The following is a 13016-nucleotide window of genomic DNA, read 5'->3' as shown; positions in this document are numbered from 1 at the left end:
CGTGTTAGTATTTTGCAACCGTGACTTATTAAACTGATAGTTCGTTAATTTTCGTACCTGTCAGCAACTGCTTTCTTTAGAACTGGAATTATTACGTTCTTTTTAAAGTCTGGGGATATTTCGCCTGTCTCGTACATTTTACACGCCAGATGGTGGCGTATACATTCATGTAGTTTTAATATTTGAATATACCGTAATATAAGTTTTATTTGTTCATTGTGTCTTTAGGTATTATTTATCCTTGTATTTTGTATCTATATAGTCATAAAATGTCACATATCTTTGTACAATAATCTTTGCACAGCTATAAATTCTCGTTGATGCTGTGTAGGCTAACTGTTTAATATTAAGTTATCTTACTATGGCCTAATAAGCCGAAAGCAGGTTCATAACGAACTATTAAATAAATATAATTATGGAACATTAATACTATGTAGTCAAGTTAGTAATATGTAACAGGTATGTTCAGGCATTTTGAATGGGAATATTTGATATTTATGCAATTTCGTTTTCAAGAAACCCTGTTGGGTAAATTTAAAGGATGTGTATTCAAGAATGATTTTGCGACGGTTATGCTTTCGCCTTTTATATTTTGCGTAGGGATCATTGGAATGAGGTAAGAGAGATTAGGGTGTTTACAGAGGCATAGAGACAGTCATTATTCGTTCTCTCAGTGCTCGAATTGAACAGAACGGAAACTGGCTAATACTGACAAAAGGGTTATCAGTCACAGCTCACACAATATACTTTATTGGCTAAACTGGTTCGACAGCTCTCGTAGGCCATATTACGTCTTAAACGATGGTCGTTTTATAACCTAGTAGGAGCGGGCATTTTCTCAGGTCTCGCACTACTTAATGAAATGCCCACTCCTACTCTAAGCTATAATATGGACTACCAAAACTGAGCGCAGTGTCTAAACCGGTTTAGCCAGTAAATTGTGTTGTATGAGCATTGATTAGTACCCACTGTAGACAAGTTTTTGTAAGCTCACAGACGCTCTACAAGGCTACATGGCAAATTTGAACAAATGGTAGTGCGAAGTATTCTCCACCACACACTGTTCAATGGTTTGTGGTGTACACGGCGTCATGTTTCGATGTGCGGGAGAAATCAAATGATGTAGACATATTTCAGAAAGGAATAAAAAAAATTATGTACCTATTTCCACGCAAACCAATGGTTAAGGGCCTTTCGCTAATTTTCTGTGGCTTGCAAACAAGAAATCAGAACAGCATAAAACTAACTAGAGTCTATTCATATGTAAAATGATCACATTATTAAGGTTTTTTGGAGATGGTTCCAATGGCGCTGAGCACTATGCGACTTAATTTCTGAGGTCATCAGTCGCCTAGAACTTAGAACTAATTAAACTTAACTAACCTAAGGACATCACACACATCCATGCCCGAGGCAGGATTCGAACCTGCGACCGTAGCGGTCGCTCGGTTCCAGACCGCAGCGCCTAGAACCGCACGGCCACTCCGACCGGCTTTCTTGCAGATCCTTCGTGTAAACGGAGTTCTTTTTCTGTGTAATGCACAAAAATTTCACTAATGAACCAAGTGAGAGAGGGTCATAACTTCGGAAATACCGACTTTCCTCGAAGCGTGACCAGCAGAGCTTATTCGTGAACGTCGTCGAGGGAACGTGGCGTACGTTTCCTTGTACGCATCCACCACTTATTGCTAACATGAAACGGGAAATCTTTCGTACGGCTGCCTGCTCGGGCCAGAGCCGGTTTACACGATTGTTACTATAAACAAGAAATGTTCACGTTATTTCTTGAACAAACCGTTAGCCAAACGAAAAACAAGGAAGAGGAATGTACGTCTCATTTAAGTGTACTTACTGTATCTGAGTTTCTGTGAGCTTAGAAAAGTCAACCTGAACATTTACGTGTAGATGCAGTATAGAGATATTTGCGGAAGATTACGTATTATGGAACAAAATAACGGTTTGGATTTTGGCGTTAGGATGGAGACTCAAGCAAAAACTCTAAATGGGTATTCAGAGAATATGTATAGATTGTGGCCTCTGGATAAAAGTAGATTATGAGGCAAACTCTCGGTTACAATCGAGTGTAGTGGCGTAGCGGTCCAGACATAAGGCTCTTTTCAGTATGAGCCATATTCATCTCCCTGTTGGGACTCTCGGTTTACCTCTCCTGTGGATTCTATAATCCACTTCACAAAACTATCAAAAGCCCGCACTGACTTCCTCTCCTATTCTTATTTAACGATTCTATTGAGTTATTTTTTCGCTGGCAGCTTAACAAGCTGGATTCTTCAGCAAAATTAGAAATTCCCAGGAAAATCCTTAAAATATAGCTGCAGCGTCGCCAGACCAGCAGCTCATCTTAATGAAAAGCTAGCCGGCTATTCAAGGAAATGAAATAATGACTTGGAGAGTTATGTCTCTCGGCTGTTAAATATGATTGAGCATGGTACGTCTGCACACTTCAGTGCACGAAGAAATGACAACAGAGTGACTTATAAACCGTCGAACTTTTCCACTTCTATCCAAGTAGATGAGCTTTTTGTTCCAGTAACAGCGATAACACCAAAATGAAAGCTGCAACGACCCTGCATAGTGAATATGATTACCGTATTACCGTTACTAATGCATCAAAAGCTATTGTACTGGCCGACATTCATGCGTAGAAAAAGTAAGAAAAGTGAGTCTATTAATAATATCAGTTGAGAATGGCTCGACAGATGGCGGCCAGCACAAGGCGCAGAGGCGAAAAAGAGCCTACGTTGCCCGCGTCAAAGGGGCAATCAATCCTCGCGACGTGACCACACAAAGTGATGAGAAAAATGAAGAGACGGGCGCTAGCCACTTGTCATACTGATCAGCCGCTTGTTAGAGCAGAGATCTTTATCAAAGCAGCTGTCACCGTACCACGCTCTGGGCGTTCCCAAACAGTGAAAACAGAAATTCTGTCCTGTTTAAGAATATAGCTTCATTTTCACAAACAGAAGAAGCCATAAAAATGAAAGAATAGCGTAGGAAGAAATTTCATTCAATCGCTTGGTTACGAAAAGAAACCTACCAGAAGAAATAAGCCGGCCGAAGTGGCCGTGCGGTTAAGGGCGCTGCAGTCTGGAACCGCAAGACCGCTGCGGTCGCGGGTTCGAATCCTGCCTCGGGCATGGATGTTTGTGATGTCCTTAGGTTGGTTAGGTTTAACTAGTTCTCAGTTCTAGGGGACTAATGACCTCAGCAGTTGAGTCCCATAGTGCTCAGAGCCATTTGAACCATAGAAGAAATAAAACGTCGAAGTTAGCGGGCTTGTGAGCATAAACACGAGACTTAACATCTGAGGTCATTAGTCCCCTAGAACTTAGAACTACTTAAACCTAACTAACCTAAGGACATCACACACATCCATGCCCGAGGCAGGATTCGAACCTGCAAAGCAGCGGTCGCGCAGTTCCAGACTGAAGCGCCTAGAACAGCTTGGCCACACAGGCCGGCACAGCAACATTAGGACAAGACTGAAACTTCCTGGCAGACTAAAACTGTGTGCCAGACCGAGACTCGAACTCGGGACCATTGCCTTTCGCGGGCAAGTGCTCTACCATGTGAGCTACCCAAGCACGACTCACGCCCCGTCCTCACGGCTTTACTTTCGCCAGTATCTCGTCTCCTACTTTCCAAACTTTACAGAAGCTCTCCTGCGAACCTTGCAGAACTAGCACTCCTGAAAGAAAGGATATTGCGGAGACATGGCTTAGCCACGGCCTGGGGGATGTTTCCAGAATGAGATTTTCACTCTGCAGCGGAGTGTGCGCTGATATGAAACTCGGTCCGGCACACAGCTTTAATCTGCCCACGAAGCTTCATATCAACGCACACTCCGCTGCAGAGTGAAAATCTCATTCAGGACGAGACTACTTAAAATATAAGGGACAAACATGCATGGCATGAGAGCTGTTACTCTCACTTTCTAAAATCTTTCTCACTCCAGAGACATTTTAATGAGAAAATAAAGAATATAGGTGTTAAATTTTACTTTCCAATTACGAGATGATTAGAGACGGAACGCAAGCACGGACCGGATCAGGTTGGGTCATCGACATCTGCTGTACCTTTTCAAAAAACGTTGCAGCAATCGAGCACTCACTTTCAATGATTTGAGGAAATCATGGAAATGCCCAGTCCCATTTCCAGACAGGAAAATGATTACTGCTTCTCCCGAATTTTCTGCGTGAGTCGCCACAACTGGAATTCCACGTACATAACTGTAAATATTTGCTGTATCACTGACTGCGTTAATTTTGGTGCGCCAGCGTGTTATTTAGTCATGTATTTCTGTGCACGACATTTATGAACTCGCAATATTTAAAAAATTCAAAAAGTAAAATTACATTTCAAATGAAATAGCATTTGATACAGTTACCATGATTCTTGAAATTTTCGACCGTGTTTTGCATAGATCTCGTCTCGTGGCATTAGTTTCTCCAACAAGCATCGATACTCTCGTGAATCCTGGTAAAAGCCGAGTCCTTTCATAGCAACTTCTCACAGTATTTATTTTTTAACTATGTATCTTTCTGGACATCAGTAAATAAATATAGAGCCTTATTTCCATCCTGTCGTGTCATCTAGTGCCTTTTCTGTTTTGTTCGCACATAAGATTTTTCAGTACGATTACTGGAGTTTTTCGCCTGTTTCGAAGGTTCATATTTTTGATATTTGGAAGGTGGACAATCCGTTTCCACACCTTCAGCTGATTCATTTATTTCTGACACTGTTTCACAACGGGGAAAAGATGCCTCTGCTTTCTTCAGTGGAAAAGCCTCGTGGATCGCTTCGGCAGCCGTATAAATCATCTCCTTCTAGAAATGAAGACTAATAAAAAATGTTATGTATCCTTTGTAATTTAATGTCAGTCCTCGAAAGTCTGTAGGTTATTAAATTTTGGTATAACCCGAAATGTAATGTAGAGTGCTAACTTCAAACTGGTTATCATGTTATTCCTTCGAAAACCATTTTGTTCATGTAAGTACGTGCATCTGTTTACCAAGAGCAACATAATGTCATTTAATTCCACGAAACGCCAAACGTGGACTCAAGACCCATAAATGAAATTCGAGTAAACTATTTCTCCGAGGAGGCCGGCTAGATTTGTCTACCGATTATATCGATTTCTATCTTAGCGGAATATTAATAGCAGCCGTCCGCCCCCGGTAGCTGAATGGTCAGCGTGACTGATTGTCAATCCTCTGGGCCCTGGTTCGATTCCCGACTGGGTCGGGGAATTTTCTTCGCCCAGGGACTGAGTGCTGTGCTGTCATCATCATCCCACTGCAGGTAGCCGAAGTGGCGTCAAATTGAAATACCGGCACCCGGCGAACGGTCTGCCCGACGGGGGCCCTAGCCATACGATAAGATAAAATGAATAAATAAATAAATAAGCAGCAGAAAAAAGCACCTATCGGAGCAAAAAAATGCGAATATGTTATTGTATATTTAAAACTTTCTGCCTGGAAACTTTGGTACTAGCTGCTTCATTCTACCTTCCTCAGCACCTTTAAAAGTTTTCCCAAAAATTTTGGCATGCGAACACATTCGCGCTTTTTTTAACTTGCAACTCACCTCGAAATCCCACAAGCTCCCCTAACCGCAGCTCACTCACACCCACTACTCCATCGCTGTAACTCGCTCACAGCCGTCCACTTCCAGATGCCCGTATCACTCCTTCACTCATTCAGCCCAATTCGTTGCCGTTATCTCTTTGCGTCTCTCCGTCATATTCTTCTGTCACAGCTACAGTCCCCTTCGTTCTGTTCTGCTACTGCAGTCAGTCTCCATTTTGCTCTCTCTTACTGCTGATATCTTATTGCTTCCTTCTAACTGCCGCTGTCTGTTCTCACTGTCACTATCTCTCCCTTCCTCGTTGTCATTGTCATATACTATGTCTGTCATTATCACTGGCTCTCACCCACTTCACTTTCTGTTTATTTCCCGCCATCCCCGTGGCACTGTCTCCTCACTCTTTTCCTAGCACTGTTTCGCCACGGTCAACTATTTCCATTGAGTTCCACTGCCACTGTGTATCTCTCTTTCTCTCTCACTGCCATTGTCTCCTTTGCTGTTTCTATAACACAAGCACTGGACCAGTACTTAATACTTTTCAGTCTCTTTCGCGTGGCAAAATTTCTAGAAAAATTGTTAAAGGTATTGAGGAAAAAAGAATGTGGCAGTTGGTATCCCACTTTTCAGTTACAATGTTTCAAATAAACAGGAACATATTCATATGAATAACATGCAGAGCAAGTATTGGTTTACCTGGTTTACTTATGTGAAACTGAGATAATGCACGATTAGTTTTACGCTTTAGGTGGCTTTAGTACTACAACATGGAGTTCCCAGATGATAACGGAGACATTTTTCAATGTATTTCACCGTGATCGTCACTTTATAAAATACGTTTCACCCCACACCGGATTTTACGTGCGTATCTTACGTGTACGAATAGGGTATATTTGAACCTCTGTATCTCGGAAAGGGGTGAGGGTATCAAGAAAATTTTTAAGATTGTTCGAGATCAGGAACTTCGGAACATATTGTAAAAATTACAGCCATTTTCTGTGCATAGCCGTCTTCGAATCCTCGGCTGCGTTTTGGTCCGCTGGTGAAGGCGAAAATATAGTAAAAAGGCTCTTTTCTTGGAGTTTTCCGAGGAGCTGCCCATGAACAAATGATACCTCCATAAATCAAGTCCAATGTAGACATCAAATTCAAAAAGAACCAACTGATTTGCTCCATTTGCCTAAGCAAGAGGGAGTGTGTAATATTAGGAGTTTGACACTGTACTGTGGTATAGTGACACTAAGATGATCCTTTTGTTGGGTATACAAAAGGCTCCTAGCTTAAGGGCTCCCCAAAACGCTCGACACAGTCTTTTTTTTATCACTAATAGAACCCGAGGTATGAGCACCGGAAAATCCCGTTATCATGCGCGAAGTTTTGGAAAATATTAGGTACGCATGCTGCCGCATTCATACGTATTTCTGAAACGCGCTAATATAAATTCAAATGACTTGCGAGTGGGTAAAACTACAATGGCACAAACAAAAGCAATTTCTCTTCATGGATGTATTGTTAGCCTTAAGACTTCTGTTAAACGTCGTATAGCCACCATAAAACACCTCTACTTCACCTTTCAATATCGTTGCTCAACTGCTATACAACTACTCGTCGTTGTTTGTTTCGAGAACTGGATTTAGAAGTGGCATATTTTCCTATCTCGCCTACGCACTCATTTCGAAATTTTAGCTCTCTCCAGCCACGAAAAACTGCGATTAGTGTGTGTGTGTGTGTGTGTGTGTGTGTGGCTAGCAACGCGGTTACTCGAGCGGCGAGGTACGATACCGGCTGGCGGCGGGTGGGTTACGCAAAGGGTGACGTCACGTCAGGTCACCGGATGACATCACGCTGGCACACATTGGCGGCGAGTATACGCTGCGCGCCGTGGGAATCGTCTCGTTCCACCAAGTATTCTACGCCCTAGCCGAAGGAGGCTACTGTCGCTGACTCTCGACTGTTGCCGCACATAAAGGCATCCGTAAAGGGGAAAATTTTTTTGCCAAAATTGCCCTTGTTATAGCCACGGATTTGTCAAACAAGCCCTTACATGTACAAACAGTTTGTCAGTTTAACCGTGCTTTGAAGTACGTGGTGTTCGTGCGTATTTTGTCAGTAGAAAGAATGCCCACAAATGCATACAAAGGAGTTCTGCCATTGACACTGGCAATGCGTTTAAAAAACAACAAGAACACGAGACGCTGGCCCAGGGAATGTCTTAAAATGAGAGAGAAATTTACCCATGAAACTCTGTGAAAGGAAATATTACACTCCGAGCCCGATGATTACAGCAGCTTCCTGCAAATGGGCAATGAAACATTTAATAACTTGTTAAGCCCCTCATAAAAGAGCAAACTTGTTTGTCAATTCGCTCTTATCTTGCCACGGATGTGTCAAACAAGCCCTTACCAACAAAATTTGTTAATTTAATCTCAATTTTCAAGCAGACGCTTTTCATGTGTGGCGTATTTTGGCACTGGTGGGGATTGGTTTACAAACGCAGATAAAGCATTTCTAACATTGCCTCTGGCACTGTGTTTGAAGAAGAGGTAGTAAGCAAGACGCTGGTCTAGCGAATGGTTTAAAATGAGGGAGACATGTACACATGAAAACTTGTTAAAGGAAATGTTCCACTCAGAATCTGATGATCAGACCAACTTTTAATAACTTATTTAGAGTTATTCGTCATACTGAAAAAGAAGACACAAGTATGCGAAAATTTACTCTCTTCTACTTCGTTCCTCATGACAGTTCACTTAAAATACTACAACATGGATACATATAGCCGACATTGTCCGTGGAACAATCGGAGAACTTCGATATTTTTTTATTTCATTGTACTCCCGCTTGTATGGTATGCGTAGAATATTTATTTTCTTCGCAAACTCTTCATGCATAATATGTGGCTGGGAAAGATGTAACACTGCTACCATTTGAATAACTGCCATCGATATTTTATTTTTATCCGTGATCATAGTTCCCATAGTTGCAGGAATTCACGATACAGTGAGATAAATTGTATTAAAACTATTTTTCACTAAACATATGCAACAAACCATAGACACAACGTCCGCTCTCTTTTCAAACTTTCCGTCAGTCAAAATTTCTCGCAAACACGGCAAGCACGAGCTATGCTTGACAAAGACGCTAAACATCACCGTAAATTGTCAAATGTTTGGCAAACATAGTAAAGTTCGACAGATTGTTTGATCGTACACGGAGAGCTTAAGATTTTAGTAAACTTAGATCAGATGGCACAAGGTTTCCAAGACCAGAGGCTGTGAATATTATAATACCAATTAGAGGTCTGTGTTATTCTCATCTGTGTTGCACAGGTAGTGCAGATAACCGCATGACAGCCTTCGTAACTCTAACTCCATTTTCTGCTATGTGCGCAAGTCACTCCTCTATTTACACTTGCAGTAAAAATGCAGGAGGCACAGATGCACTCGCCTTTAGTTTCAAGCAAGAGAGAGTTCGAAATCAACAATTTGTCTCAAGGGTCAAAGACTTATTAAGACTTTTTGAACTGTTACTTTTTTGTATGGACATTTATAAATAATAAAAAAGAAAATGCTGTTTTTTGGATGATAAATGAATTTCGCACCGGTGTGTGTTTTTTCGTTTTCTTCTTCTTGTGTCATCCGTCTTCCGACTTTTGATACGGGCCCTCACGAATTCCTCACCTGTGCCAACCTGGTTATCTCAGAGTAGCCCTCTCACCCAAAACACCTCCAGTATTTGTTGGGATATTCCACTTTCTGCCTTCGCCACAGCTTCCTTAAGTACAAAGAAAATTATTCCTTGATGCTTTAACACATGTCCTGCCGTCCCGTCTGTCTGCTAGTCGATATTTTCCCCGTGTTCCTCTGCTGGCCGATTCTGTTGTTGCTTCGAAGGTAGCGGTGTCCTTTCACTTCGTCTGCTTCGTGTGTGTTACACTAGCCAAAACAGAAATTCAAGCAGCCTGACGCACCGTGCGCCTCGGTACCCAGCGGAAAGACACCTCCTTCGCCGGCTTTTATAGGAGGAGGAGGGCGTCCTGGATATTGTGGACTACTTTTTATGCTAGGTACAGGAGTTGGAGAGAGTGACTGCAAGTGAATGGCGAGTCATTAGCTCTTTATGTGTTAGCACCACTGTCTTTTTGTATCACTAACCAGCAGTGAGATATGCAGAAAAAGTGTTCCGTCTTAGCCGGCCGATGTGGCCGTGCGGTTAAAGGCGCTGCAGTCTGGAACCGCAAGACCACTACGGTCGCAGGTTCGAATCCTGCCTCGGGCATGGATGTTTGTGATGTCCTTAGGTTAGTTAGGTTTAACTAGTTCTAAGTTCTAGGGGACTAATGACCTCAGCAGTTGAGTCCCATAGTGCTCAGAGCCATTTGAACCATTTTTTTTGTTCCGTCTTACGTTAGCTATTAGGCTCGATGTAACTTCAGCAGTCGTTTTCCTTAATTGGCTGGGTCACCATCTTGTAATCTTATGTCCTTTCCAAAACTGTCTTTATCAATAGTGCGTGGCCAATAACAATAACCCTCCTCTTAGTTATCACCTTCTATAGTCCAACTTTCACTCTCCACCTTGCCAACATTTCTTCGTTGCTTTTCTGTCTATCTACGACATTTTCAGCATTTTCCGATAGTACCATTGCACAAGTGCAACAATTCTTTTCTTTTGCTTCTATCCCGGGGTTCTCACTTCTTTTAGCTTTGTGCTTCGTACAGACACGTTGTAAGTAGGCTGTTCAGGTTTTTATGTTGGTAACGTCACCTAGCGCTCTGTATGAAAATCACGCACTGTGCTGTATGCAGTTTGTGGCTGGTTTGCATTGTTGGAATTTGCTATTGTAGTGTTGGGCAGTTGGCTGTTAACAGCGCGTAGTGTGGCGCAGTTGGAGGTGAGCCGCCAGCAGTAGTGGATGTGGGGAGACAAAATGGCAGAGTTTGAGAGCGGGTGATCTGGACGTGTGTCCATCACAGACAGTAAATTTGTAAGACTGGATGTCTTGAACTGCTATATATATTATGAATTTTGAACACTATTAAGGTAAATACATTGTTTGTTCTCTATCAAATTCTTTCATTTGCTAACTATGCCTATCAGTAGTTAGTGCCTTCAGTAGTTTGAATCTTTTGTTTAGCTGTCAGTAGTGGCGCTCGCTGTATTGCGGTAGTTCGAGTAACGAAGATTTTTGTGAGGTAAGTGATTTGTGAAAGGTATAGTTTAATGTTAGTCAGTACCATTCTTTTGTAGGGATTATTGAAAGTCAGATTGCGTTGCGCTAAAAATATTGTGTGTCAGTTTAGTGAGTTCCTAGATAACAGACTGCAGCACGTCATTCTCAATGGAGAGAAGTCTTCCGAAGTAAGAGTGATTTCAGGTGTGCCGCAGGGGAGTGTCATAGGACCGTTGCTATACACAATACACATAAATGACCTTGTGGATGATATCGGAATTTCACTGAGGCTTTTTGCAGATGATGCTGTGGTGTATCGAGAGGTTGTAACAATGGAAAATTGTACTGAAATGCAGGAGGATCTGTAGCGAATTGACGCATGGTGCAGGGAATGGCAATTGAATCTCAATGTAGACAAGTTTAATGTGCTGCGAATACATAGAAAGATAGATCCCTTATCATTTAGCTACAAAATAGCAGGTCAGCAACTGGAAGCAGTTAATTCCATAAATTATCTGGGAGTACGCATTAGGAGTGATTTAAAATGGAATGATCATATAAAGTTGATCGTCGGTAAAGCAGATGCCAGACTGAGATTCATTGGAAGAATCCTAAGGAAATGCAACCCGAAAACAAAGGAAGTAGGTTACAGTACGCTTGTTCACCCACTGCTTGAATACTGCTCACTGGTGTGGGATCCGTACCAGATAGGGTTGGTAGAAGAGATAGAGAAGATCCAACGGAGAGCAGCGCGCTTCGTTACAAGCTCATTTAGTAATCGCGAAAGCGTTACGGAGATGATAGATAAACTCCAGTGGAAGACTCTGCAGGAGAGACGCTCAGTAGCTCGGTACGGGCTTTTGTTAAGTTTCGAGAATATACCTTCACCGAAGAGTCAAGCAGTATATTGCTCCCTATTATGTATATCTCGCGAAGAGACCATGAGGATAAAATCAGAGAGATTAGAGCCCACACAGAAGCATACCGACAATCCTTCTTGCCACGAACAATACGTGACTGGAATAGAAGGGAGAACCGATAGAGGTACTCAGGGTACCCTCCGCCACACACCGTCAGGTGGCTTGCGGAGTATAGATGCAGATGTAGATGTAGATCAGAATAGGTAAAGAGCGAAATGTCAGTACGTTCAGTTCTGCTCAGCTGTTTGAAAATCAAATAATGTAAGAGGTTTATCAGCACAGTAATTCATTAATTTTTCAAAGGGGACGTTTCAACGTTCTTATATCAGTTCTGAAATTGTATGAAGCAAATAATTTTCTTTTGTTGTGGGAAGCTAATTTTGCTTGTTGTATTCTACTAATAATTACGTGCGTGGAAACATCTTCTCCGTATATGTTATAATCTCTACTAGCTACGATGCATTCCTCCAATCGTGTCATACGGAAATTGGAAGTTTTCTTGGGAACTACTACTCTACGATACTTCCACTCATAGTCATAAATGTCATCAAGGGACTTCACCGATTATGTAGACCGGAGCAGACGCTGTCCACACGTGGTGTACATGCCTGGTTCTCGTGCTGGCCACCAACATACTGAAGAGAGAGTTAGGTAAAGGACGTTATCCTACTGGAAAAAAGTATCTCCCTGACAAAGTAACCGAAAATACGGGTGTCTAACACTCTTTATTGGCTACAATTCCACGCAAAATGAAGTTCCGAGTTAGTAAATACATACACCGGTAATTGTTGTTCTCCTATTTGATGGCAGACCCACAACCTGGCATCGCTGAATATGGTCCTTTCGTACTAATATGAATTAATAATCTCAGGATAGAAACCGACCTGGCTCACGCCGGTCTGAACTCAGATCATGTAAGAATTTAAAGGTCGAACCAAATAGTGTGCGCCATCCATCATCTTCCCACGAGGTCGGGGAAGGGGGCGGGGTGGGAGCTGGTGGGTGGGGGGACGACCGCAACGTATAACGCAACATTCTATAAGTGGTTGCTTATGGTCCTATCAGACACCCTCGATACCGTATTTCTTCTAACTGTGGTGTAGTCGTCGTACGTTCAGCAAACTTGTGTAATGCAGCTGTCCAGCTGTTAATTTGTATGCCGCTGCCATCTGGAATCATGGCTACGAACAAACACACATACCTCGGACCACTAAAATCAGCGTTGATGCACAGCTGGCACCTCACGTTCGTTGAACCACAATTACTTTCCGCTGAAATTCAGTGGGTTCCTCTAACTGTGCTCTTCGGCATTGTCCTGGTATG

This window comes from Schistocerca nitens, chromosome 1, assembly GCF_023898315.1.
Source record: "Schistocerca nitens isolate TAMUIC-IGC-003100 chromosome 1, iqSchNite1.1, whole genome shotgun sequence".
NCBI lineage: Eukaryota > Metazoa > Arthropoda > Insecta > Orthoptera > Acrididae > Schistocerca > Schistocerca nitens.
This window is presented reverse-complemented; position numbering follows the sequence as displayed.